Source organism: Camelus ferus, chromosome X (assembly GCF_009834535.1).
Source record: "Camelus ferus isolate YT-003-E chromosome X, BCGSAC_Cfer_1.0, whole genome shotgun sequence".
Taxonomy (NCBI): domain Eukaryota; kingdom Metazoa; phylum Chordata; class Mammalia; order Artiodactyla; family Camelidae; genus Camelus; species Camelus ferus.
Genome location: NC_045732.1, coordinates 4459517 through 4486826, shown reverse-complemented (window position 1 = coordinate 4486826; position 27310 = coordinate 4459517). Strand labels below are relative to the sequence as shown.

The 27310-nt window shown below is 38.5% G+C and overlaps 1 long non-coding RNA gene across 1 annotated transcript; it reads left to right on the top strand.

Moving 5' to 3' along the window:
- Positions 1-759: 759 nt before the first annotated feature.
- LOC116662030 lies at positions 760-27310 on the top strand. Its single transcript, XR_004318012.1, has 3 exons — positions 760-796; positions 22774-22781; positions 27130-27310. It is a non-coding gene; the product is annotated as an uncharacterized LOC116662030 (long non-coding RNA).

Here is a 27310-nt window from a genome sequence, read left to right as displayed (position 1 = left end):
CACTATCTTTTTTCATCTTTGTGAGTTTTGCCACAGTTTTGTTGATTTTATTTACTTTTTCTAAAAAACATCTTTTGGTTTGATTGATTTTTTTCTATTTTTATTAATCTCTATTTTAATTATTTCCTCCCTAATATTTATTATTTCCTTCCTTTTGCTGGGTTTTGGGGTTTTTTTGCCCTTCTTTTTCTAATTATTTTAGCCAGTGGGTTAGATTGTTTATTTGAGATAGTCATTGTATTTTGAGGAAGGCCTTTGTCGCTATAAACTTCTCTCTTAGCACTGCCTTTGCTGTGTCCATAAATTTAGAGTAATTGTGTTTTCATTTTCATTTGTCTCAAGGTATTTTTTAATTTCAACATTGAGTTCATAATTTATCCATTGGTTTTTTAAATAGCATGTTGTTTAATCTCCATGCTTTCCTTTTTTTCTCCTTTGTTTCTCTGTAGTTGATTTCTAGTTTCATGTCTTTGTGATCAGGAAAGATGCTTGAGATAATTTCTATCTTCTTAAAATTGTTGAGGCTTCTTTAGTGCCCAAGTACATGATCAATCCTAGAAAATGTTCCATGTGCACTAAAAGAATGTATATCCTATTTTTGGGGGGTGTAATGCTCTGATAATATCCACCAAATCCAATTTTTCTATTGTATCATTTAATTTCTCTGTTGCCTTATTTATTTTCTGTCTGGAAGATCTGTCCAATGTTGTTAGTGTGGTATTAAAATCTCCGACAATTATTGTATTCTCATCAATTTCCCCCTTTATCTCTGTTAGTAATTGTTTTATGTACTTAGGTGCTCCTATATTGGATACATATATATTTATGAGTGTAAATCCTCATCTTGTATTACTACTTTAATCATTATAAAATGTTATTTATCTTTCTTTATGGCCTTTGTTTTTAAGTTCATTTTGTCTGAAACGAGTACTGCTACACTCGCTTTTTTGGCTTTTCCATTTGCATGGAATATCCTTTTCCATCCTTTCACTCTCAATCTATGTGTCCTTCTCCCTAAAGTGGGTCTTTTGTATGCATCATATTGATGGTTCTTGCTTTATCTTCCAGTGTGCCACTCTATGTCTTTTGATTGGAGCATTTAGTCCATTAACATTTACATTATTTAATGATAGACATGTGTTTATTGCCATTTTGAACTTATTTTTGTCATTGATTTGGTTTTTCCTCTTAGTTACTTTTTCTTCTTTTCGTTGTTTGATAACTTTCCTTTGCATTATCTTGAGTTTTTTTTTAGTTTTTGTGATTCATTTGTAAACTTTTGCCCTGTGGTTCCCCTTTCCTTATGTATATTAACCCATTACTCTAACTGTTTGTATTAAATAGATAATAATATAAGCTCAACCCTTCCTATCAGGAACAAAAAATTTTAAAAAGAACAAAAGAAACTCTATTTTCTTGCTTCCCTCTCCCACTCTTAATGCTTCAGAAGACTTCTTTTACAATTTTATGTTTATTCTATTTGTAGTTTATGGTAGTTATCACCTTTCCATTAATAGTTTTCAAGTTTCTGTAGCATCCTGCTGCTTTTCTATTTAGAGTAGACCTTTCAATATTTCTTTTAGCATGGGTTTAAGTGTTGCTAAACTCTTGTAGTTTTTGCTTGTCTGTGAAATTATTTATCTCTTTTTGTATCCTAAATGATAGCCTTGTGGGATAAAGTATCTTAGGCTGCATCTATTTTTCATTCAGGACTTTGAGTATATCTTGCCACTCCTTTCTGGCCTGTAGTGTTTGTGTAGAGAAATCAGCTGAGAGCCTTATGGGGGTTCCCTTGTAACTCACTCTTTGTTTTTCTCTTTCTGCCTTCAGCATCATTTCTTTATCCTTGACTGTGGCCATCTTGATTATGATATGTCTTGGTGTTGGTCTGTTTGGGTTCTTCCTGTTTGGGCCCCTGAGCTTCCTGTACTTGGATATCTGATTCCTTGTTTAGGTTTGGGAAGTTTTCAGTCATGATTTCTTCAAATACTTTTTCAATCCCCTTTGTTCTTTCTTTCCCTTCTGGAACCCCTATCATGGGTAGATTTTCACACTTTAAATTATCCCATAGGTCCCTTATATTGTTTTAACTGTTTTTTATTTGTTTTTCTCTCAGATATTCTGATTGTGTGCTTTCTGTTATCCTGTCTTCTAGGTCACTTATTCTTTCCTCTGCATTATCTAATCTGCTTTGTACAGACTTTAGATCGGCTCTCATCTCAGCAAATGAGTTTTCCAGTTTTTCTTGGCTCTTCTTTATAGCTTCAATTTCATTTTTGACATATTTTATAATCTCTGAACACTGTCTCTTTTAGTTCCTTCAGTATTTTTATCACTCTTTTTTTTGAAATCTTGTTCTAGTCACCCATCAATGTCTATTTCATTGATCATTTAAGGGAATTTCTCTTGCTTTTTTAATTGGGAGTGGTTCCTCTGCTTCTTCATCCTGCTCATATCTCTCTGGCACTGTGGCTTATAGAGTATCAGTTATCTATTTTGGTCCTTAAGGAGTTTATTTATCTATCTAATGCCTATGTAGGAATAAAACTTAAAAAAGGAGAGAGAATTTTAAAAGAATGGACAAAAAAGTTTGAAAACAGTGCATAATCAATCAAAGAATAAAAAGTTGAAACAGAATAACAATTGAGTTGAGACTTCTTTTAAAAACCTTAAAAAAGGGAGAAACAAATCAGAAAACAATATTTTAAACCTGTGTATAATCAATAACAGGATATTAAAATCATTGAACTAAAAATGAAATATGGTGTTTTTTTAAAATAATAAGAATGAAAATATCTTAGAAGAAAAATTTTAAAGGGACTAAAATTGGAGACATATATAAGTGTCTAAAAACTAAAATTTTAAAAGGTAATAGAAAATAGAACAGATTTTAAAATAGATAAAACAAGAGAAAATTTTAAAAGAAAGGGGGAAAATATTTGAAAACAGTGTATAATGAATAATAGAAGAGCAAGTTGAAACAATAGCAATCGAGTTGAAAGGTCCTTTAAAAACCCTTAAAAAAGGAGAAAAAATTAAAAAAAACAATATTTGAAACCTGTGTATAATCAGTAACATGAGATCAAAACCAAGAGAATTAAAAATGAAATGAGGTGGATTTTTTAAAATAATAATAATAAAAATATTTTAAAAGAAACATTTGAAAGGGATTAAAACTTTAGACATATATAGTTGTTTAAAAAGTAAAAATGAAAAAGTTAATACAAAATAGAACAGATATAAGAAAGATTTAAAAAGGGATATGTTCTCCTGGAGACTGTGTGCTCTTAATGATTTTATTGAGAGGTCTTTCTGTCTTTGCCATGTTTTGCGAGCTCAGCTTGCTGTTTCCAGAGGCCCTCCATTTGTGCCCTCATCTGTGCTGCTCCCAGTGCCTGTAAACAAGCAGCTCACAACCCCTATGAACACTGGGTCAGGTGCTGCTCTCCTTCGCGGTTGGTGGTCAGATCTCTTTCCCTTCTGATGCGGCAGTCAGATGCTGTGCTCAGGCGAGGTAGGCAGGTGGATCATGCCCCTTCCCAGCACCGTGGTAATGTGCTGCATTCCTGCCAGGAAGGCAGGTGGCCACTCGCCCTCTCCCGGCCCCGGTCATTCGGCTGCTCTGTGCAGCTGCCCGCTCCACCTCGGGTTAGCACTCTGTAGGTGGGCTCGGGGAAGACCGCGGAACAGCCCTGCCCCTGGTCCATGCCAAACCTCAGCTCCTTGTTTGTCTTGGCAGTGCAAATTCTCTGAGGTACCAGGGCGGAAATCTCCTATCTGACTCCAGCTGTAAACAAATCTCGGTCCTGCCTAGGAGGTTGCAGAGCTCCCAGGTGCAGATTCAAGTCTCAGCCCCACCCCAGCCCTGGCGCTGTGTGCAGGAGGATATGGTGGCTGTGGCTGCGCCCTGTCTCTCTTCTCCAGAGAAGTGCCAGTAATGGTGCTGCAGGTCTGAGGTGACAAAGCCTATTGCACCCCTCCCCCAGGGCACACCAGCAGTGTTGCTTTGCTGTATTTTTTCATAATTTATGGGGTACCCAGGTTGTTCTGCTCTGTATCCCATCCCAGCCATGGCACACAGCACCCTGCAGTCCCCTGGGGCTGCCTCAGTGCAGCCTCCCCACTCCTCCACCTGGCTCGGACAGCCTGTCTTGTCCCCCAGCTGCTGGCTCACATCTCAGGCTGGGTGTCGCAAGGACCCTTTGTGCTCACTTCACTTAGTTCTGTCAGTCAAGGGGTGCTCCATACAGATCCAAGCCTTGAAAGCTCCCCCTCCATCCCACTGGCCTCTCTGTTGGAGACGGGGAGATTCACCGAACAAGAGCCATTCCTCCTTTGCCACTCCCTCCCTGCAGGACTGGGCCTGCATTGTTTTGCTTTTTCTTCTTTCTTTTTTCCCTTTCTCCTACCAGATTCTTGGCATCATTGTCTTTTGAAGAGGGCGATGTTCTGTCACGGTTCAGCAGGTGCTCTGGTTGGCTGGGTGGGTCCGTGGACATGAGTTTTGGTGTATTTGTGGGAGAGGGTGAGCTACGAGCGTCCTTCTACTCTGCCATCTTGGCCCTTTCTGAATTTTCTGCTTTTGATTGGCTCTTGTTTATGGTTTCAGTTTCCTTTTAAAAATATTCTCTGCCTCTATTGATAGTCTCTTTTAGGTCCTTTATTGCATTGATCATTCCCTTTTTGAAGTCATGATCTAGTAGATTATTGAGGTCTATTTCACTGATCATTCTTTCAGAGGATTTCTCTTGTTCTTTTAATTAGGATTGGTTCCTCTGCTTATTCATTTACTTATATTTCTCTGGCTCTATGAATTTCTTCTAGACCCATTTCTGAGCTGTGGTTTATAGTAAACAGAATTGGAGTGCTTCAGCTGAGAAGATTAGGCAGGGGATATCCACTGGGAAGTGCCCTTGGTGGTGTTGTCTGTCACTTGTTACGCAGGCTTATAAACCACTCTTTGTTGATATTGCCTTTGTCCCTGCCTTAGCTGCAGGAATGTCAGCCAGCTGCTCTGGTGTCCCCCAGGTTCTGAGCCCCAGGAACCATCAGTGCAGGTCTGCCAATGTCAGGCTCCTGAAACAGCTGTAGCAATTGTGCAGTCACACACCTGAATCTGTGGTCTACCATAGAGTCAGCACAGACCCCATCCCCGCCTCCACATATGGTACTGTACACTGGCTTGTTTTAAATTCCCATACTGTTCCCTCCACCAGCATGGGTCAGCACTCTACTCCGTGCCTGTAAGTCCCAAAGGTGTGGGTCCACAAAGAGTCCAGAGAGAAAAAATCAGCCCTCTCTGCCTAGGGCTGTAAACAAATCTCAGTCCCACCTGTGAAGTTGCAGGGCCACTGGGTATGTATTCAGCTTTCAGCCCCACCTTTTTGCAGCAGTGCTGGCTATGACCAAGTCCCACCTCTCTTCTCATCAGAATACACCAACAATGGATCCAAGCAGAGAAAGCAGCTATAATGTGTCTGCACAGTGCCCCTCCCCACCACACATCAACAGTGGTGCTTTTTAATGGGGATCCCAGGTTGTTCTGTTCCACACACACCCCTAGCCAGAGCTCACACTGCCCTCCAGTCCCCTGAGGCTGCCTCTGTGCAGTGAGTCCCAGCCTTCTGTCTGGGTTCCTCACTTATCTCCAGCAGCTATTCCAGGCTCATCTCTGCTGGCTCACGACAAGGGCTGAGGATCACAGGGACCCTCTGAGTCAGTTTTCCTCAGTTCTGTCTGCCATGCAGTTCCCATTTTCTCCTCCAAACCTCAGAAGCTCCACTTCTGTCCCCACTGACCTCTCAGCTGAAGAGGGGGTGTTCCAGCATGAGGGTGCCTTTCTTCCTGTGCTGCTCCCTCCCTACAGGACTGATCCTGCACTGATTTATTTTTTCTTACTGAATTGTTGAGAGTCCTCTTGTATTTCAAAGTGAGAGATGTTCTGCCAGAGTTCAGTAGGTGTTCTGTGTGATTCAGTGGGTTTGTAAATGTAATTCTTGGTGTATTTGTGGGAGAGAGTGAGCTGTTAGACTCTCTACTCTGCCATCTTGGCTCTTCTTTGTTTTCCTGTTCTTTGTTTCATTTGTTTCTGCTCTATATTACTTCCTTTCTATTGGAAACTTTGGGCTCAGTTTGTTTCTTTGTTTGTTTTTAGTTTCTTAAGGCATAGAGTTAGGTTGTTATTTGGGAAATTTCTTTCTTCTTAATGTAAATGTTTATTGCTATGAACTTCTTTCTTAGAACTGCTTTTCTGCATCCTGTAAGCTTTGGTATGTTGTGTTTCAATTTTCATTTATATCAAGATACTTTTTTATTTTACCTTTCATTTCTTATTTTATACACTTATTCAGGAAAGTATTGTTTAATTTCCATGTATTCATAGATTGTTCATTTTTCTTCTTTTTTTAAACATTTTTATTGAGTTATAATCATTTTAAAATGTTATGTCAAATTCCAGTGTAGAGCACAATTTTTCAGTCATACATAAACATATATATATTCATTGTCACATTTTCTTCTCTGTGAGCTACCATAAGATCTTGTATATATTTCCCTGTGTTATACAGTATAATCCTGTTCATCTACTCTACATTTTGAAACCCCAGTCTGTCTCCTCCCACCCCAAGCCCCCTTGGCAACCACAAGTTTGCATTCTATGTCTATGAGTCTGTTTCTGTTTTGTATTTATGTTTTGTTTTGTTTTGTTTAGATTTCACATATGAGCGATCTCATATATTATTTTTCTGTCTCTTTCTGGCCTACTTCACTTAGAATGACATAAAAACCGACAACATAATGCCATTTGCAGCAACATGGATGTTCCTGGAGAATGCCATTTTTCTTCTTAAAGAATAAAAACTTTGAAATGTATACTTTGGTTTTGATCATATGGAATATACTCACAGAATTTTACTTTTGTCTCTGGGCCTGACATTTTTTGTAGGCCATGGAATGGAACTTTGGCAGAAAAAGGAGATAATCACTTAGATAAATGTATGGGGAACTAGTAGGAGAATCATTATCTCACTGATGTTGAGGGATTAAAGACACTAGCTTGTGGGATTAAGACAGACAGAGAGAGAGAAAGAAAGAAAAGACATTCAGCCCTCATCTAACGTTTGCCTTTCCACCAGGCACTGTAGCAGAATACTTTAAGGGATTTTGATTTGACTACCTTCTCCTGCCAACTTTGCAGGCTGAGACATATATGGATGCCCATTGTCACGTGGATTAGCAAAAAGACATGGGGACTCTGGAACATTTGGCCATCAGCTGGCTGTGTGCCTTTGGGCTTCAGTTTGCTTATCCATTAACCAAGGAGCTCAGAGTACATGCTCTCTAATGACTCATCCAGGCTGAGGATTTGGTCCATGAATGGAAGTACTTATCACTGTTGTAGCTGTCACTTGCCTTGCTCTTTTAGGGTTTCCAAGGTACGTTTGGCTTTTTGAAAACCTGTAGTATTGTTTAATCTTTTCCTTTATTACAAAATGGTGCATAAGTGAGATAAACATTTTTTTTATCTCACACAGTTTCTGTGGGTCAGGAATCCAGGAGTGATTTATCTCAGTGGTTCTGTTTCAGAGTCTGAGGTTACAGATAAGATATTGGCTAGGGCTGAAGTCACTTGAAGCTTGAGTAGAGCTGGAGGATCTGCTTCCAAGATGGTTTTCTCATATGACTAGCAAATTAAGTGTTAGTTGCTGATTGGAAATCACAGTTCTTCATCATGTAGGCCTCTCTATAGGGTAACTTGTGTGTCCTCATGACACAGAACCTGGGTTTCACAGAGCAGGTGATTCAAGAGATAGCCATAGTGGAAAATTTAATGTCTTTTATAAACTAGTCTTAGAAGTCACACTTTCCACAATATCCTATTTGTCAAGTAGCTAACCCTACTCAGGATGGGGACTACAGAAGCATATCAACACCAGGAGGCAATAATTATTTGGGGCTATCTTGGATGCTGGCTACCACACATACCTTAGTTTCATGAATATTTGTGACCTCCTGGAGTCTGTTCTTCTGTTAGAACAGACAGATAGCTAGATATTAGCAGAGAAAGGGGGACACAGTCCAAGTGGCAGGAATTGAGCAAAAAGGAGGGTCATGGGCTGAATGCAGGAAATCTTACATCATGTAAATAACAGGGGGTCTTTGAGCAGAGAAAGAAAAGCAGGAACCTCTGGGCTGTTAAGTGGTTACAACTTTGAGGGTGATAAGTGGTCCAGAGGTTAACAAAGAAAGGTAAGAAAAGGCAGGAATCTCCAGTGTCTGAATGTAACCTCTTACTCATTATGCCCTCATTTCAATAAAATTAGCCTTGTGGGTTAGGAATGCACATCATGCACAAATGCCATGACGCTTCTGATCCAGACTAAATAAGGACAAAAAAATCCCTCCTTCCTTTGGGAAGCTGGAGTTTGAATGAAAATCAGAGAATACAACTCCAAACCCTTCCCTCCCCAATGACTATTCCATCCAACCATTTTTACACTCTTTGTAACCAACTTGCCAAAGAAACTCAGTGTAGCTGCTCACCTGAGCCTGCCTGCTCCCCTCTTGAGAGTGTACTGTCTATCCCTTAATGAATCCTCACTTTACTTTCTTAACCTCCACGTCCCATCTCTGAATTCTTTCTGTGACAGTACAGGAAACTTGTCACCGGCAGCACTTCTGCTCTTTGATTCAGGGCCAAAATGCATTGCTGTGCAAATTGAGCACTGAACTAGGGCTCTTGGTCAAGTGAGAAAGAAGGTGCTGAAATAGAGCCTGAGCTCCACTTACCACATCTTGCCCTTGTAGGGCTGCATCCTGGCAAATGATATGGGCCTTTTTCTAATTTTCATTAGGGCATTATCTGAGATATTTAGGCCAAATATCACTCAGATTTGCCTGTCTCATTCTATTAAAGACCTTGCTTTGACCTGCCTGGCTGGGTCACATCCCATCCTCATCCTCCAACTCTTACCTTAGACTGCCCAACCTTGCTGTTTGTCTTCTCTCCCAACCTTCCTATTGTTTTGTCAGTTATCTAGAGTCCAGTGCTTCTCTGTTTCATACAAGAGGAAATTAAAGCACAGAAAGATGAAGCCTTTTTGTGGGGAAATAGGCAGTGTCTTGCCCACAGGCATCCAGGTAGTAAATGGCAGAGCCAGGATTCTAACCCCAGAGGTCTAGCACCACAATCCTTGCTCCTAACTGCATCATTACACTGACTCTTATTTAATCAACTACCATTTGCCTGGTACTGTTTTAGGGGTTTTCTACACAGTCTCTCTTAATCACTATGAGCTAGGTGGTATTCGTCCCACTTTATAAATGAGGCATAGAAATCTTAAGTAATTCACTCAGGTTCATGCAGCCAAAGTTGCTACAGGAATCAAATCCATAGTTGTCTGAGTCCAAAGCTCATGTATCAATTCGTTCTAAAACATCTCCCTTACCTACTTCTCAATGTGCCAGAACTTTGCCAAGACTGAGGCTTTTTAGTCATTCAAGGTCCCTTATTCAAATTCATCCCTCTTATAGAAGGAGAAACAGCTAATACTCTCAACTGGATGTGCCGGCTACTTAGAAAGGCCAGGGCTTTCTAAGAGTGTGAGGGTAAGCCCTGAGGCTAGGACACTGGACCTGCAAACAAGTGTAAGCAGCTTTTGGCAGGAAAGAACTCTTTGCAAGAAAGAGCTCTCTACAGAAGACTCCTTTTTTTTTTTCTTGTCACTAACCTTCAAACCAGGAGCCACCATGCTCTACTCATCTCCAGCCCTAACACAACTTTCAAATTTTTGATCACACAATACCTTGCCTAACATGTATTTTCTTTCCTAGGTTCTTTCTTAGATCAAAGAAGTAGAAATGGAGAATAAGTAATTAACAGATGACTAGCTCTCTTCATTAACTTCCCCTTCAGTAATATCATGAACAAGTTGTGTGAACAAGAAATCATCTAAAGAAAAATCACAAGAACTCGACATTCCTACATGACAAGCCTGCATGCAGTGGGGGAAAGTGATGATTCTGATCCCCTATCTCAATGTTTAACTGAGATTACTTCCTCTTTTCCCTTTAAAAATTTCATTACTGAGTAGACTCCTCAGAGTTAGATTTTGCAAACACTGAGCCCAACATCTCCCCAGATTGCTGGCATTCTGATTAGAAGCAACTTTCCTTTCTACTAACATTTGTCTCTCTCAAGTGTTAATTTTTGAATAGCATGAAGCTGGACCTGAGTTTGGTAACACAGGTGTGGGGTAAGTGGTCTAGAAAAGAACAGTGGATGGGGTCAGTGGCAGACTGTGAAGTCTTCCCAGTTTTTCCAGGTCCCTGTGTCTCTTGGAACTCCTAGAAGGGATAGGATTGTGGAGGGAGTGAAGTGCTATCTGGGCCTCTATGAAGACACATTGTTTTTTGGGGGGAAGTGAGTCATAGCCCTTCCAGGCAATGTTTTCCTAGCCTGTTCAGGAAGGTGAACTGACATCCTGTGGTGGGGACTAAAGCCCAGAGGCACTCCCTTGAGCCTCTCTGCAGGACATTCATCTTGGGATATACCCTGAGATACCCTGGAGGTTCCTTCTACCCAATGTCTCCCAAACTTGAGTGCTTAAGAGCCTCCCCCCTCTGCATCTCCCTTCTCTAGACCTCAGAACTCTCGACTTCTTGCCTGCCTCAGTTCTTTAAGGTCAATCTATCTCATCCACCCCCAACTCCACAAGAGGCTGGATTTCTGTTACTCCTTCCAAGTCTTTTTGTTCATTCCCTTGTTCACTGAGCCCTGCAAATTTTTCATCAGGAAGCTAGACCTTCATTCCACAAAAAAGAATCAAGGCTAGAATGATGAGCCTGCTGTTTGAAGGCTGCCATTTCCTTTTATTCCCACCAAGAAACAAGTAACCAGGATCTCTGTGGAAGGAACACAGCAGTGGGAATCAGAAGGCCTTGGGATTGTTCCTGGTTTTCCCCTACTGAGCTGAGCTAATTTGGGTGCATCCCTTCTCCTATCTGGGGCTCTGTTTCCCCATCTGAAACCTTAAAGGATAGGGCTACATGAAGTCTAAGTGCTCATGCTGCTCTCATAATCTGTGTCTTGCATTTCCTAGAAGAAATAAGTCACTGGAAAAAGTAGCAGCAACAATAAGAATAACTCACATTAATTGAACACTAACTATGTGTTAGGCACTGTTATAAAAGCTTTAGATATTATTAGTCCATTGAATCCTTGCTTAGTATTAGTAAGGATTCTCTTCTATGAGGTAGATAGTATTGTTATCACCATTTTACAGATATGAAAACTAAAGCAAAAATATGTTAAATAATCAAGATGATACAGCTAGTGAGAGGAGTATATCTTAGCATAATAATTGCATTGAAGTCCAAGAAAGAAAAGGTCAAGGAAGAGGCTCTGCTTCCATTCATCATTCACCTTGTTTAGTCTCAGTCCCTCTCATTCTCTCTTTCTCTCTCTCTATTTTGTCAATATGCTTTGGCCTACCTCAGACACTGACAACCCAAGAGAATAAAAGTCAACTCTCTTCTCTACAGTAAACCACAAAGGATTTGGAGAGATGGAGCTTGTGACAGCAAGTAGTTTCTCTCATCAATCACAGTACCTAATGATCTTCCATTAGAGCATAGGAACTAAGAATTAGGATAATGTTGGTCTAGGAACACAAAGCCTGGGAAAGAGAGACATACAGATGGATGCTGGTATTTTGGCATTTTCCTTTAACCTCATAAAGAGGATGATGGCTTTTAGTATAGCTGGACATTCTTGAAGGGCATATTGCTACTTCTCATCAGGGACAATTTCCTATATACTGAGCTGAACCTCGGTTTTTCTATCTTTACTATTTTTACTCTCAAGGATGACATCAAATCCAGCAGAGAAAAAAAAAGTGTTTAGGGAAAGTAGTGCCCCAAGTAATAGCTTGAACAAGCTGCACAGTTCGAAGATGGCATTCCATCCATCCCTGTCTCTGTCCTAACTGGTAGACTTCTAGAAGCTGGGTCTATTGAGGCTACTGTAAGGCATATATATGTTCACCCATATAGATAGGGCCTGTTTAGTCTGTTTTGAGAGAAATTATAAAAAATAGTATTTTGACAGGAAGAAAAATAAAGATAGGAGCACACAGGGAGGATATTAATGGAAAGACAGCATCAGCATGAGCCAAGGCCTAGAGGGCTGAAGGCATACAGTGTGTTTGGAGACTAAAGTTATGCAAAGGGGCTAGAATATGCGATCAAAGTATAAACAAGATAATGAAAAGAGAAATGGGGCTATGGAGGTAAAAAATCACCAGATTACAAATATCTTTGGATGAATTTTTTTTTATTGAATTATAGTCAGTTTACAATGTTGTGTCAATTTCCAGTCTAAAGCACAATTTTTCAGTTATACATGAACATACATATATTCATTGTCACATTCTTTTTCACTGTGAGCTACCACCAGATCTTGTATATATTTCCGTGTGCTATACCGTATAATCTTGTTTATCTATCCTACATATGCCTGTCAGTATTTTTTTACATTTTTTATTGAGTAACAGTTATTTTACAATGTTGTGTCAAATTCTAGTGTAGAGCACAATTTTTCAGTCATACACGAACATATATATATTCATTGTCACATTTTTTTCGCTATGAGCTACCACAAGATCTTGTATATTTTTTCCTTGTGATATACAGTACAATCTTGTTTATCTATTCTGCATTTTAAAATCCCGGACTGTCCCTTCCCACACCCTACCCCCTTGGCAACCACAAGTTTGTATTCTATGTCTATGAATCTGTTTCTGTTTTGTATTTTTTTAATTCCTCATATAAGCGATCACAAATGGTATTTTTCTTTCTCTTTCTGGCTTACTTCACTTAGAATGACATTCTCCAGGAACATCCATGTTGCTGCAAATGGTGTTATGTTTTCGGGTTTTGTGGCTGAATAGTATTCCATTGTATAAATATACAACATCTTCTTTATTCAGTCATCTGTTGATGGACATCTAGGCTGCTTCCATGTCTTGGCTATAGTAAATAGTTCTGCTATGAACATTGGGGTGCAAGTGTCATTTTGAAGTAGGGTTCCTTCTGGATATATGCCCACGAGCAGGATTCCTGGGTCATATGTTAAGTCTATTCTTAGTCTGGGGAATCTCCATACTGTTTTCCACAGTGGCTTTCATTGCTTCCCTCTCCCACTCTTAATGATTTAGATGTCTTCTTTTACAATTTTGTGTTTATTCTTTTTGTAATTCATGGTAGTTATCTTCTTTCCAGTTATGAGTTTCTCATTTTTGTAGCATCCTGCTTCTTTTCTATTTAGAGTAGACCTGTCAATATTTCTTTTAGTATGGGTTTAGTGTTGCTGAACTCTTTTAGTTTTTGCTTGCCTGTGAAGTTCTTTATCTCTCCTTCTAAAGGATAGCCTTCCTCGATAGAGTATCCTAGGCTGCATCGTTTTTTCATGCAGGACTTTGAATATATCTTGCCACTCCCTTCTGGCCTGTAGTGTTTGTGTAGAAAAATCAGCTGAGAGCCTTATGGGTGTTCCCTTGTGACTCACTCTTTGTTTTTCTCTTGTTGCCTTCAGGATCATTTCTTTATCCTTGACTCTAGCCATCTTGATTATGATATGTCTTGGTGTGGGTCTGTTTGGGTTCTTCCTGTTTGGGACCCTCTGAGCCTCCTGTACTTGGATATCTGATTCCTTCTTTAGGTTTGGGAAGTTTTCAGTCATGATTTCTTCAAATGCCTTTTCAGTCCCCTTTGTTCTTTCTTCCCCTCCTGGAACCCCTATTATTGTAGATTGGCATTCTTTATGTTATCCCATAATTCCCTTATACTGTTTTCATCGTTTTTATTTGTTTTTCTCTCAGCTGTTCTGATTCGGTGCTTTCTATTGTCCTGTCTTCTAGATCACTTATTCGTTCCTCTGCATTATCTAGTCTGCTTTGTACAGCCTTTAGGTCAGCTCTCATCTCAGCAAATGAGTTTACTAATTCTACTTGATTCTTATTTATAGCTTCTATTTCATTTTTTACATATTTTATATCTCTAAATACTATTTCTTTTAGTTCCTTCAGTACTTTGATCACTCCTTTTTTGAAATCTTCATCTAGTAGGCCATCAATGTCTATTTCCTTGATCGTGTTTTCAGGGGATTTCTCTTGATCTTTTAATTGGGAGTGGTTCCTCTGCTTCTTCAAATTGCTCCTATCTCTCTGGCACTGTGGCTTAAGGAGTATCAGTTATCTAGTTCTCCTGAAGATGATGTACTTTAACGGATTTTTTTGAGAGGTCTTTGTGTCTTTGCCCTGTTTTGCAAACTCAGCTTGCTGTTTACAGATGCCCTCTCTTAGCACCCTCGTCTGTGTTGCTCCCAGTGGTTGTTGGCTAGCAGATTGTGCTCCCTCCTAACACTGGGTCAGGAGCTGAGCTCTTACCCAGTGGGCAGGAGGGTCACTCCCCCTCCCAATGCCGCAGTCAGATGCTGCACTTGGGGGATGCAGGTGGACAGATCATGCCCCCTCCCAGCACCATGGTCAGGTGCTGCATTCCTGCCAGGAAGGGGGGTGGCTGCCCACCCTCTCCCTGCACCGGTTGCTCCACTGCTCTGTGCAGCTGCATGCTCAGCCTCAGGTCGGTGCTCCGAAGTCCGGCTCGGGGAAGACGGCAGAATTGCCCCGCCCCTTCTCCATGCCAAATCTAAGCTCTTTGTTTGTCTTGGTGGTGCAAGTTCTCTGAGGTGCCAGGGCAGAAAGGTCCTATCTGCCTCCAGCTGTAAACAAGTCTCAGTCCTGCCTAGGAGGTTGCAGAGCCTCCAGGTGTGGATTTAGGGCTAGGCCCTCACCCTGCCTGGGTGCTACACACAAGAGGACATGGCGGCTGTGGCTGTGCCCCGCCTCTCCTCGCAAGATGTGCCAGTATAGGCGGTGCAGGCCTGAGGAGACAAAGACTACAGAGCCCCTCCCCCCAGGACACACCAGCCGTGTTGCTTTCTTTTTTCGCAATTTATGGGGGACTGAGGTTTTTCTGCTCCATATCCCCTACCAGCCATGGTGTGCAGCACCCTGCAGTCCCCTGGGGCTGCCTCAGTGCAGCCACCCTAGTCCTCCACCCAGCATGGGCGGCCCATCCTGGACCCAGCTGCCAACTCACATCTTGGGCTGCATGTCATGGGGACCCTCTGTGCCCATGTAACACAGTTCTGTCAGTCAAGGGATACTCGGGGAAGATCTGAGCCTTGGAGGCTTCTCTTCCATCCTGCTGCCTTCTCCGTTGGAGGGGGGAGACCCAGCGAATGAGCGCCAGTCCTCCTTTGCCCCTCACTCCCAGCAGGATTGGTCCTGCTCTGTTTTGCTTTTTCTTCTTTCTTTTTTCCTTTTCTCGTACCAGATTTTTGGCATCTTTGTCTTTTGAAGAGGGAGATGTTCTGTTGGAGTTTGGCAGGTGCTTTGGTTGGCTGAGTAGGTCCGTAGGTGTGAGTTTTGGTGTATTTGTTGAAAACAGTGAGCTACAAGCTTCCCTTTAATCTGCCATCTTGCTTCTCTGATTCATATGCCTGCCAGTATTGATGAATATTTTTTAATCTTAAAAGATTTTTAAAATATGCTTGAGGGCATTTGAAGCTGAGGAAAAAATTTAAGCAGGAGAATGAATGGAATAATAATAATTTAATAATAATAATAATAATAATTAATAATAATAATTAATAATAATAATAAATAATATGCATTTATTGAGAGATCACTGCATGCCAGGATTTGTGCTAAGTATTTTATGTATATCCTGTTTATTCTCTTTAATCTGCAAAACTTCCCTATGAATTGCATAGAATAAGATACTAGTTCCATTTTGCAGATGAGGAGCTGAAGCACAGAGCAGAACAGCTAGAGATACATAAGCCAAACTGTGTTCAATTTTGGAGTCTCCTGTATACCCATTCCCCTTAGGAGTGGCCTGAGGCCAATGCCAACAAACTTATAAGACCTCAGTTCATCTTCCTTTGATTTTCCTCTCTGGGCATCAAATAAGAAAATTCTTGAGAGGATTAAAATCTTGCTAGGATTGGGTATAGAAGGGCCCCTGCCTGGTCTAGTTGAGGCCTCCATGCTTGCCCAAGGCCTGAATGCTAAAATTTGACTGTCATGGAGGACTCCCCTGAGCATTCCCTGCTTTGTAGTCTCACATCTGCCACTCACCTGGACACATATCTTTCACTCTCTGGGCCTTAGTCTCCTCACTTGTGACTTAAAGGAAGGGTACTTATTCTTTCAATAAGTGTTTACTGAGCACCAACTATGTGTCATGCACTATTATGGGTGCTGGGGGCATAGTGGTGAATAACATAGCTAAATACCTGTAATCACGGGGCTAACATTCTAGTGATGAGGCCCAATAAACAAATAAATAATAATTTTAAATAGCAGTGAGAACCATGAAGAAAGCAAAATACGGCGAAATGTTACAGAATGACTGGGCAAAGAATGTACTATTAGTAGAGTGATCAGGGAGGCTTCTATTGTGAATGAAAAATGTTACCTGCCATATCAATAAACTAAGAATATTGCAACCATCAAGCCACTACAGCCACTCCCTGACAGTGAACACTGAGGGAACTCAGGATGGAGGTAAAGGGGCTGTCTCTGCCAAGCCATTGCCACTGCAGCCATCCCCAGTTGTGCACCCTGAGTGGATTCAGGATGGGAAAGAACAGGATACTAGTCTTAAATAGGTAAGGTGCATATCAAAGGAATGATTTCAATGAGCCCAGATACTTGCATCTTCCCATAAATAGAAAAATAATAAAATCCTTAACTTGAGATATCTGGTTTTCTTTAATTAATGGTAGTCTTTTGATGTTCCGACTACCTGGTCTTTGTTGCAAAAACCCACATGTATATACTGGCTCTTCCTTTACCTCTTCAGAGCAGTTCCTCAGAGCTATCTGAGAGGCTGTTTTCCAGGCTTGAAGTCTTCAGAAATTCTGCCAAATAAAACATAATTCTCAACTTTTAGGTTGTGCATTTTTTCAGTCAACATTATTAAATGGTAGTATTTCAGCTGAGACCTGAAAGATGAGAAAAACTATTCAAGCAGAGTACAGAAAGAACATCCCGGGTGGCTCCCCAACCTTTTTTCTGTTTCTCAAACACATGAAGCTAGTTTTTATCTCTGGGTCTTTGCTTTTACTGTTTACACTACCTAGGATGTATGTAGTTAAGTGTGTAAGAAGTGAGTATAAAATGCAGTCAAAGAAGAGACAGAGGCTGGCTAGACCACATGTAGCTTTGTAAGCCACAGAAAGGAATTTGTATTTATTCTAAATGTTATAGGGGGCTAAATGTGATAGTAAATGCATGACACAATCTGATGCAGATTTTTAAACATGATCCTTCTGGTTGTAGTGTAGAGAATGCTTGTAGCAGAATGGGAGCCCAGTAATGAGGTTTTGTAGTAATGTGTATGAGACATGATTAATGTCTTAGACTAGTGTGTGGTCAGTGGAAAGGAGAAATATTGTTATAGTTGGATATATTTTAGAGATAGAATTGCCAGGATGTTTTGAAGTGGGAGGAAAGCTGAGACAAAAGAGAGAAATCAATGATGACTCCTAGGTTTGGGATTTTTGAGCAACAAAACTGATATTTGTATTATTTACTGAGATAAGAAAGATTAGGTAAGGGAGCAGTGTAATCCCACTGGTTAAGAGATGGACTCTGAAGCCAAGCTGCCTAACTTCAAATTTCAGTGCTGTAGCTTGTGGCCTTTAAGCAAGTTTTTTTTAACCACTCTGGGCCATGGTTTCCCCATCTGCACAAAAGGGATAATAGCGGTGATAATAAACACACCTACATAATAGGGCTGTTGTAAGTATTACATAAGTTAACAGAGTTAAAGCACTTAGAATGATGTCTGTCATAGAGCAAATGCTCTGTGTTACTTGTTAAACAATTCTCCTTTCTAGTGGATGAACTTACAACTTGGTAAGCTTCACCCATCTAATTCTATATTCTCGATCTCACTTCATGTTTATTGTTTTGTCCTCTTCTTGCCTCTGACTTTGTCTTTCCTCCAGTGAGATCCAGAAGATAAGCAGAGGAAGCTCATTAAACTAACTCAGGCTGTAATGGGTAGGTCTTCTGCAATCAGGTGGAAGAGAAAGTGCCCAAGACAAGAAAGGAGACTACCATTATCTTGGCAGCCAGGGTATCTTGAATTCCCAGGATGGACTAACTTTGATAGGGTTTGTTACAAAGATAGAATATGCTATAGAGTGTATATTATAGTGTGTGTAGAGCTTTGGCAAGCTGCTGATATTTCATGAAGCTAGATTCTGTGGCTTTTTTCCCCTTTTCTGGATCTTTTGTTCTGTTCTCTAATTTTCTCTTCAAAAGATACCTGCAAACTGCTCTATCTTTTGATTTGAATGTCCCCTTCAAATGGATGTCCTGCTAATGTTAATAGTTTTCTTTTTCCTTTGGAGGGAGAAGGGGGGTGAGGGGTCCTGTGATCAAATTTTATGATTAAGAAAATTAAACATTTTAGGAACCTCTACTCTGCTAATGTGCATTGTGAATTTCCAAAAGAGAAGATAAAGTTACAGCAATTCTTAAACTTACTTGAACAGGGAGCCCTACTCTTAGTTGAAGTATGTCACATTTGGGAAATGCTATCATAGTCAAATCCTTCTTAGGAGAGTCAAGTACCATGACTGTTCTTTTGATAGGAATACACTGGTGTATAAGCTTACTATCTTAGAAAATTTTCCTTCTCAGTTCATCTTTCAATGTGAAAAGAAAAAAAAAAAAAAATCAGGCTTTGCATCCTGTCAAACCTGGTTCAAATTCTGACCCAGCCACTTATAATCTATGTGACTTTAAGCAAGTCCCTTTGCTTCTCTTGCCTTTTGTTTCCTTATTTGTAAATTGTTTAAAAAGTAATGATTTTGCTATTCAGGAAAATTATGAGTTGAAATACTGTTGCTGATGTCTGCAAACGGTGTTCCAGGTTTTGCCGTCTGAGAAAGAATTCAGAAACAAGACATAGTAAAAGAAAAAATAAAGTGAGGATTTATTAAATGATAAATATTACACTTTCAAGGGGAGAGCGGGCAGGCTCAGGTGAGTGGGTGCCCCGAGTTTCTTTGGCAAGTTGGTTACATAAAGTGTATAAATGAATGGGTGGAATATTTATTAGGGAGGGAAGGGTCTGGGGTCCTATTCTCTGATTTTCATCCCAAATCCATCTTTCCAAAGGGAGGAGGCATTTTTGTCCTTATTTAGTCTGGATAAGAAGTGTCATGGTGTTGATGCATGATGGGTACTTCTAATCTACAAGGCTAATTTTATTAAAATAAGGACAAAATGAGCAAAAGGTTACATTCAGACACTGGAGATTCCTGCCTTTTCTCACCTTTCTTTTTTGATCTCTGGGCCACTTATCACCCCCAAAGGTGTAACAATTTATCAGCCCAGAAGTTCCTACTTTTCTTTCTCTGCCTAGGGACCCCTGGTGTTTACATGATGTATGGCTTCCTGTATTTGGCCTGTGGCCCTTCTTTCTACCCAATTCCTGCCATTTGGCCTGTATCTCCCTTTCTCTCCTCATATCTAGCTATATACCTGTTCTAACAATATTGTATTTGAGGGCTACTGGTACACTGAATGTGGTCTATAGGCTGGAGAGTTTGCTTTTCAGACATTAGCATGCATGTGGGACATTTAAGTATTTCTATTTTTTAAGACATGACATTGCACAGGAAATGATTTGCAGAAGACAAGATGCTGGGAACCTGACTAGAAATAGGAATAGAATGGCCCTCGCATACAGGTCTATAATGCTTGGATATTACCACTAGATGCTGAGGACTTAGTCTCAGAACTTAAAAAAAAAAGCATTTCTGATCATAAACTTACTAAATAAAAGCTTATTATAGAAATTCTAGAAAATACAGAAAAATTAACAAGGAAAAAAATTTTAAATTCCTCATGTTTCCACCCTAGAGACATTGTTAATGAATAACTTTTCCTGAGTTTTTAAAATTGTATATTTTTTATAGAGTTTACATTGTGCTGTATATATAATTTTGGTTCTTGCTTTATTCACTGAATATAATTACATAAGCATTTCCTCTCTTCATGTAATTTAAGAATGGTTTGTCAGTATGGTCAATATGTTGTATATCTGTAGTATGCATAAATTTAATTTGTGAATACTTTATAAAATAAATGTAAGTTGAGGTTGCTACTGGAATCCTACATGTAGGAGACAAGCCCCATTGGCTGCTTGGAGAAATGGTGGGACATGTAGAAAAGCTAGAGAAGCATATATTTCATTTTTGAAGAATGCATGGATGCTGGTGTGTCCCCAGGTAGGGTAGAGAGAGGTCTGCTTTAGTGGCTGCCATGTCAGTCTCCCCAGTCTGAACCAAGTGAACACACCAGCTTTGCTCACTCCATGTCACAGTTGGCAGTGGATCTACGACAGCCAACATTTGAGAAAAGACTAAATCTAGAGACAGAGACACAGAAGTGATTCAGAGCATAAGTCAGGTGGGTCATTAGCAGTCATTGTTGATGCTTATCTGAATAGCGCCCCAGAAATAGTCCAGACTTCCGACAACAGTGTGGCAGCTGGAATTCCTGGGACTCCCCAAGATCAAGCTCAGTGAAAGCTCTGGCCCAGTCCATTCCATGCCACAGAATAACACTAGATCTTGGGCAACCACAACAGGGGAAAATATTTGAACATGGGCTGTGTTTGAGTGGAACTTGAAACACCTACATAGGTAGTGCATTGGATTTCTGTAAGTGCATGAGCCCCACTTGCTTCAGCACTCCCCTCCTTTGGGGCAAAGGTCCCAGTGTGGGGAAAAAGGGAAGCACACTCTAGGAGGAAACAGAGCCAACTCAAGCCCAACCTTCAGGGCTTCCACTCTAGCAAATTAGAAGCAGATCCTGCCCCTGACAGATCTGTGATGGCCACTTAGGTTCAAAGTTTTTTCACCTTGAGATTGAGGTTTCAGGATTTTCTGTGTCTGCCACTTTGTGAGAGATTTAGGTTTCAGGTTATCTTTTTTACTTTTGGTGAGTGCTCAGAATAATGGGAAATTCTTATAACAGAGATTCAAAGAAATGTGACTCTCCACCAGGAATCTCTGCTGGCTTTAAGTTTAACACTTCTGGACCTTCATCCTATAACTAGCTATATAAATGGATTCATTTAGCCTGAGATGATTTGAAGTTACATCAGCCAAATGGGAAACTTTTGGACTTTCCAAATTAGTTTATCTTTGTGCATGACTAGAGAAAACTATCAGAACCAGAAAAATAATGAGAAGTATAGATTAATTGTTATCTAGAAGCTGCTAAACATTACACTGAGAAAATTGTCTCCTTCCAAGCTGTAAATGAAAAGTTGTCTCAGATTGTCTCTAAACTAAAAAACTAAGCTGAATATTCTCATCCCTCTCCTACTCCATCCTGAATTCTGTATCTTCTCCTCCATCCTTTACCTGCCTCTTTATAAACTCCCTTTTTTTATCCAACTGACTGCTTCCATACTCCTCCTTCATCAGACCCCCTTCCTTCTCTTCCTCCACCAATTGACACCCCTGAACCTAAAGTCTCTCTTGACCACCCTGTTCTGGCAGCCACTAAGTCCACTGAACAAAGGGGAAAAAAAAAAAACTACCCCAGCTCATCAATTCCCCATGCATTCCTACAAATAATCAGAAAATAAATCAGCTGGGAGCCAATATTCAAGTACTAATAGAAACAACTACTTTTCTCTAGCAAATCTGTAGAAAATCAAAAGTACAACTCTAGAAACAAGTCAACCCACCTATTTTACCAGTCCCAAGGCCCACCTATTCCTGTCAAAATGATTGTATTATAAAAAAAAATCAGGATATTAGAGCAAAATAGTTTTGCACTTAAGAAAAAATTAATAGTAAGTATCCCACAATTTATAATAGTAGATAAATATACTCCAGAACTCCTAGGAGAAACCTTACATTTTTTTCTCCGTTCCTTAAGGTTATAAATTTTATCATGTCTTTGAAATGTAAACATAGTCCACATTGTCTGACACTGCAGCCTTGGCTCAATCAGTTGAACCAAAAACAAAAGAGGAAGAAAGAGAGAGAGAGAGAGAGAAGAGAGGAATTTTAAAACACAAACAGCTAAAAGGATTCTCTTGCTTCCTTAGAATTGGTTGTCAATGGCAAAGACAGACCTTGAAAGTCTTCTCTACAAATAATAAAGTACTCTGGTAATCTGAGAGAATAATCTAATCAAATTTATTCCAACCATTATTTGTTAAGTAGTGAGTTTTGTACTGAATGTAATTCATGACTAAAAATTTTAAATGAAAACTATGATATCTCTGTCTACATGTGTATGTTATAAGTATGGTATCTTCCTACCTCCAGATAATACTGCCAAAAATTAATTTATGAAAGAGCCCCATTTAACTGGTTTAAGCAAATAAACACATAAATAAAAGTTCTCAAAAATATAATAAAAACTAACCCAACTGTTTTTCAAGTTCACATGGTCTAGGATAATTTAAAACCCAATTTTAAGCTTGTTGATTTAATTACTACAGGTTTGTCTTTAGAGTTAGCATTAGATATAATGGAGATAAACAACTCTTGTTCTACCTGCATTTACTAGCTAAAAGTGCTAATATCATCTTTGTTGCTAAGTCTATTTTTTTTAATTTAAGATAATTTCTAGCTGCTTTAATATCTTATGAAATTTTCATGAGTAATCTAAGTATGATTGCTAAGGACAAGTGAATTAAAGAAATGTAAATGAAGTAAGGATTTTAGGCACACTTTTTAACAATAATTGTTTTATGACATGTTTACTTAACTAGTTTCCTAAATCTCTTTGGTAATTTGTACCCATAGAGTTGTACTAAGTTAAGTTAAATGATGGGAATTCATTGAATGTTTAGATCATTTCCAAATAAGTTTAAATACTGAAACATTAACTGCTAAGCATGTCTAATTTTACCTACTTTTGACCTCTTATTATATAGACTTAGTATATTTGAGTCTATTGTTAAATGTGTTTTGTGCTTTATTGAAAGATTGTACTACAAAGTAGCATATGTTTCTAAAAATTATAAAATGTATTTTTACTCACCAAGATACAAAATGCCAACATATTTCAACTATTTACTTCTTTATTTTCACTAAAAATAAGAATATCAAAGGATTAAGAATTCTAATTAATATATGAGGAAAATATTACCAGGTATAATAATAGAAACATGATGTGTATTGGAGTAATAAAAGTTATAAGATATGGAGATTTTTTCTCTTAATTTTCTTTATTGAATCATAGTCAGTTTACAATGTTCTGTCAATTTCTGGTGTGCAGCACAATTTTTCAGTCATACATGAATATACATATATTCATTTTCATATTCTTTTTCACCATGAGCTACTACAAGATCTAGAATATATTTCCCTGTGACATACAGTATAAACTTGTTTATCTGTTGTATATATACCTGTCACCGTCTACAAATCTCCAACTCCCAGTCCGTATCTTCCCACCCAACTCCCCCCTGGCAACCACAAGATTGCATTCTATGTCTGTGAATCTGTTTCTGCCTTATACTTCAGTTCATTTGTCTTCTTCTTCTTTTTTTTTTTTTTTATATTCAACATGTGAGTGATGACACGTGGAATTTTTCTTTCTCTTTCTGGCTTACTTCACTTAGAATGAGATTGTCCAGGGAAATCCATGTTGCTACAAATGGCAATATGTGGTCATTTTTTATGGCTGAATGGTATTCCATTGAATAAATATACCACAACTTCTTTATCCAGTCATCTGTTGATGGATATTTAGGTTGTTTCTATGTCTTGGCTATTGTAAATAGTGCTGCTATGAACATTGGGGTGCAGGTGTATTTTTGAATTAAGGTTCCTTCCAAATATATGCCCAGGAGTGGGATTTCTGTGTCATATGGTAAGTTTATATTCAGTCTTTTGTGGAATACCCATAATGTTTCCATAAGGACTGCACTAAACTGCATTGCCACCAACAGTGTAGGAGGGTAATTTTTCTCCACACCCTCTCCAGTATTTATCATTTGTGGATTTTTTAAATGATGGCCATTCTGACTGGTGTGAGATGATACCTCATTGTTGTTTTGATTTGCATTTCTCTGATAATTGGTAATATTGAGCATTTTTTCATGTGCCTATTGGTCATTTGTATGCCTTCATTGGAGAATTGTTTGTTTAGGTCTTCTGCTCATTTTTTGATTGGGTTTTTTTTTTTTTTTTGCTTATTAAGTCATATGAGCTGTTTATATATTCTGGAGATCAAGCCTTTGTCAGTTTCATATTTTGCAAATATTTTATCCCATTCCATAGGTTGTCATTTTGTTTTGCTTATGGTTTCCTTTGCTGTACAAAAGCTTGTAAGTTTAATTAGGTCCCATTTGTTTATTTTTGATTTTATTTATATTTCTTGAATATACTGACCTAGGAGAACATTGCTGAGATGTATGTGAGATAATGTTTTGCCTAAGTTTTCTTCTAGGAGTTTTATTGTGTTTTGTCTTATGTTTAAGTCTTTGATCCCTTTTGAGTTTACTTTTATGTACAGTGTGAGAGAGTATTCTAACTTCATTGATTTACATGCCACTGTTCAGTTTTCCCAACACCGTTTGCTGAAGAAACTGTCTTTATTACATTTTATGTTCTTGCCTCCTTTGTTGAAGATTAATTGACCAAAAGTTTGTGGGTTCATTTCTGGGCTCTCTATTCTATTCCATTGATCCATATGTCTGTTTTTGTACCAATACCATGCTGTTTTGATGACTAGCTCTGTAGTATTGTCTGAAGTCTGAGAGGGTTATTCCTCCAGCCTCTTTCTTTTTCTTCAGTAATACTTTGGCATTTCTAGTTCTTTTGTGGTTCCATATAAGTTTTATTATGACCTGTTCTAGTTCTGTGAAATATGTCCTGGGTAATTTGATAGGGATTGCATTAAATCTGTAGATTGGCTTGGGCAGTATGACCATTTTATCAATATTGATTCTTCCAACCCAGGAGCATGTGATAGCTTTCCCTTTTTTAAAGTCTTCTTTAATTTCCTTAATGAATGTTTTGTAGTTCTCCATGTATAAATCTTTCACTTCCTTGGTTAGATTTATACTAGATTTTTTTATTACTTTGGGTGATATTTTAAAAGAGATTGTTTCTTTACCTTCTTTTTCTGTTGATACATCATTAATGTAAAGAAATGTAACTGATTTTTATACATTAGTTTTCTATCCTGCTACCTTGCTGAATTCTTCAATTAGATCTAGTAGTTTTTGTGTGGAAGTTTTAGGGTTTTCTATATATAGTATCATGTCATCTGCATATTGTGTCAGTTTCACCTGTTCTTTCCCAATTTGGATCCCTTTTATTTCTTTTTCTTGCCTGATTGCTGTGGCTAGGACTTCCAAGACTATGTTGAACAGGAGTGGTGAGAGTGGACAATGTTGTCTTGCCCCAGATTTTAGTGGGAAGATTTTCAGTTTTTCACTATTGAGTACTAAGCTGGCTGTAGGTTTGTTATAAATAGCCTTTATTATGTTCAGATATGTTTCCTCTATACCCACTTTGGTAAGAGGGTTTTTTTAATCATAAATGGGTGTTGAATTTTATCAAATGATTTTTCTGCCTCTATTGAGATGATCATGTGGTTTTTGCCCTTTATCTTATTGATGTGGTGTATTACATTAACTGATTTGCATATGTGTTCCTGGGATGAACTGCACTTGGTCATTATGTATGATCTCTTTTATGTGCTGTTGGATTCTGTTTGCTAACATTTTGTTGAGGATTTTTGCATCTATGTTCATCAGTGATATTGGTCTGTAATTTTCCTTTTTGGTAGTGTCTTTATCTAGTTTTGGTGTCAGGGTGATGGTGGCTTCATGGAATGAGTTTGGGAGTACTCCCTCCTTTTCAATCTTCTGGAAGAGTTTGAGAAGGACCATTATGAGTTCTTTGTATATTTGGTAGAATTCCCCATTGAAGCTATCCAGTCCTGGACTTTTACTTGTAGGGAGGTTTTTGTTTGTTTGTTTGTTTGTTTTTTGCCAAACTATTTCATTTCTATTGATTATTTTGTTCACTTTGTCAATTTCTTCTTAATTCAGTCTTGGTGGACTGTATGTTTTGAGAAACTTGTCCATTTCTTCTAGGTTATTCATTTTGTTTCCATATAGTTGCTAATATAATTCTCTTTTGATATTGTGTATGTCTGTGGTATTGGTTGTAATTTCTCCATTTTCCTTTATTATTTTGTTTATTAGTGCTCTCTTCTCTTCTTTGTGAGGTTGGCCAGAGGTTTGTCAATTTTGTTTTCCCCTTTAAATAAAAACAGGTTTGATTGATTTTTTCTATTGTTTTTTTAAATCTCTTTAATTTCTTTCCTCCCTGATCTTTATTTTTTTTTTTTTTCATTCTGCTACTTTTGGATTTTTTGCTCTTCTTTTTCTAATTCTTACAGCTGGTAGGTTAGGTTGTTTATTTGAGATTGTTCTTCTTTTTTGAGGAAGGCCTGTGTCGTTATAACCCTCCCTCTTAGTACTGACTTTGCTGCATCTTATAGATTCTATGTGGTTTTCTTTCATTGCCATTTGTCTCAAAGTATTTTTAAATTTCTTCTTTGATTTCATCATTGGCCCTTTGGGTTTTTAGTAGCATGTTGTTTAATATCCATTCTGTAATTTTTTCCTCCTTTGTTTTTCTGTAGTTTATTTCTAGTTTCATGGCATTGTGGTCAGAAAAGATGCTTGAAATCATTTCTATCTTCTTAAAATTGTTGAGGCTTCTTTTCATTCCAAGTACATGATGTATCTTAGAAAATGTTCCATGTGCACTTGAAAAGAATGTATATTCTTTTTTATGAAGATGTAATGTTTTGAAAATATCAACCAAGTCCAGTTTTTCTATTGTATCTTGTAATTTCTGTGTTGCTTTATTTATTTTCTGTCTGGACAATCTGTCCAGTGATGTTAATGTGTTGTTAAAAAGCTCCTAATATGATTTATTCCCATCAATTTCTCTCTTTATATCTGTTAGCATTTGCTTTACGTATTTAGGTGCTCCTATTTTGGGTGCATATATGTTAATGAATGTTATATCCTCATCTTGTAGTTCTCCTTTTGATCATTATAAAAAGTCCTTCTTTACCTTTCTTTATGGCCTTTGTTTTAAAGTCTATTTTGTCTGAAATCAGTATTGCTACTCTGCTTTTTTGTCATTTCTATTTGCATAGAATGT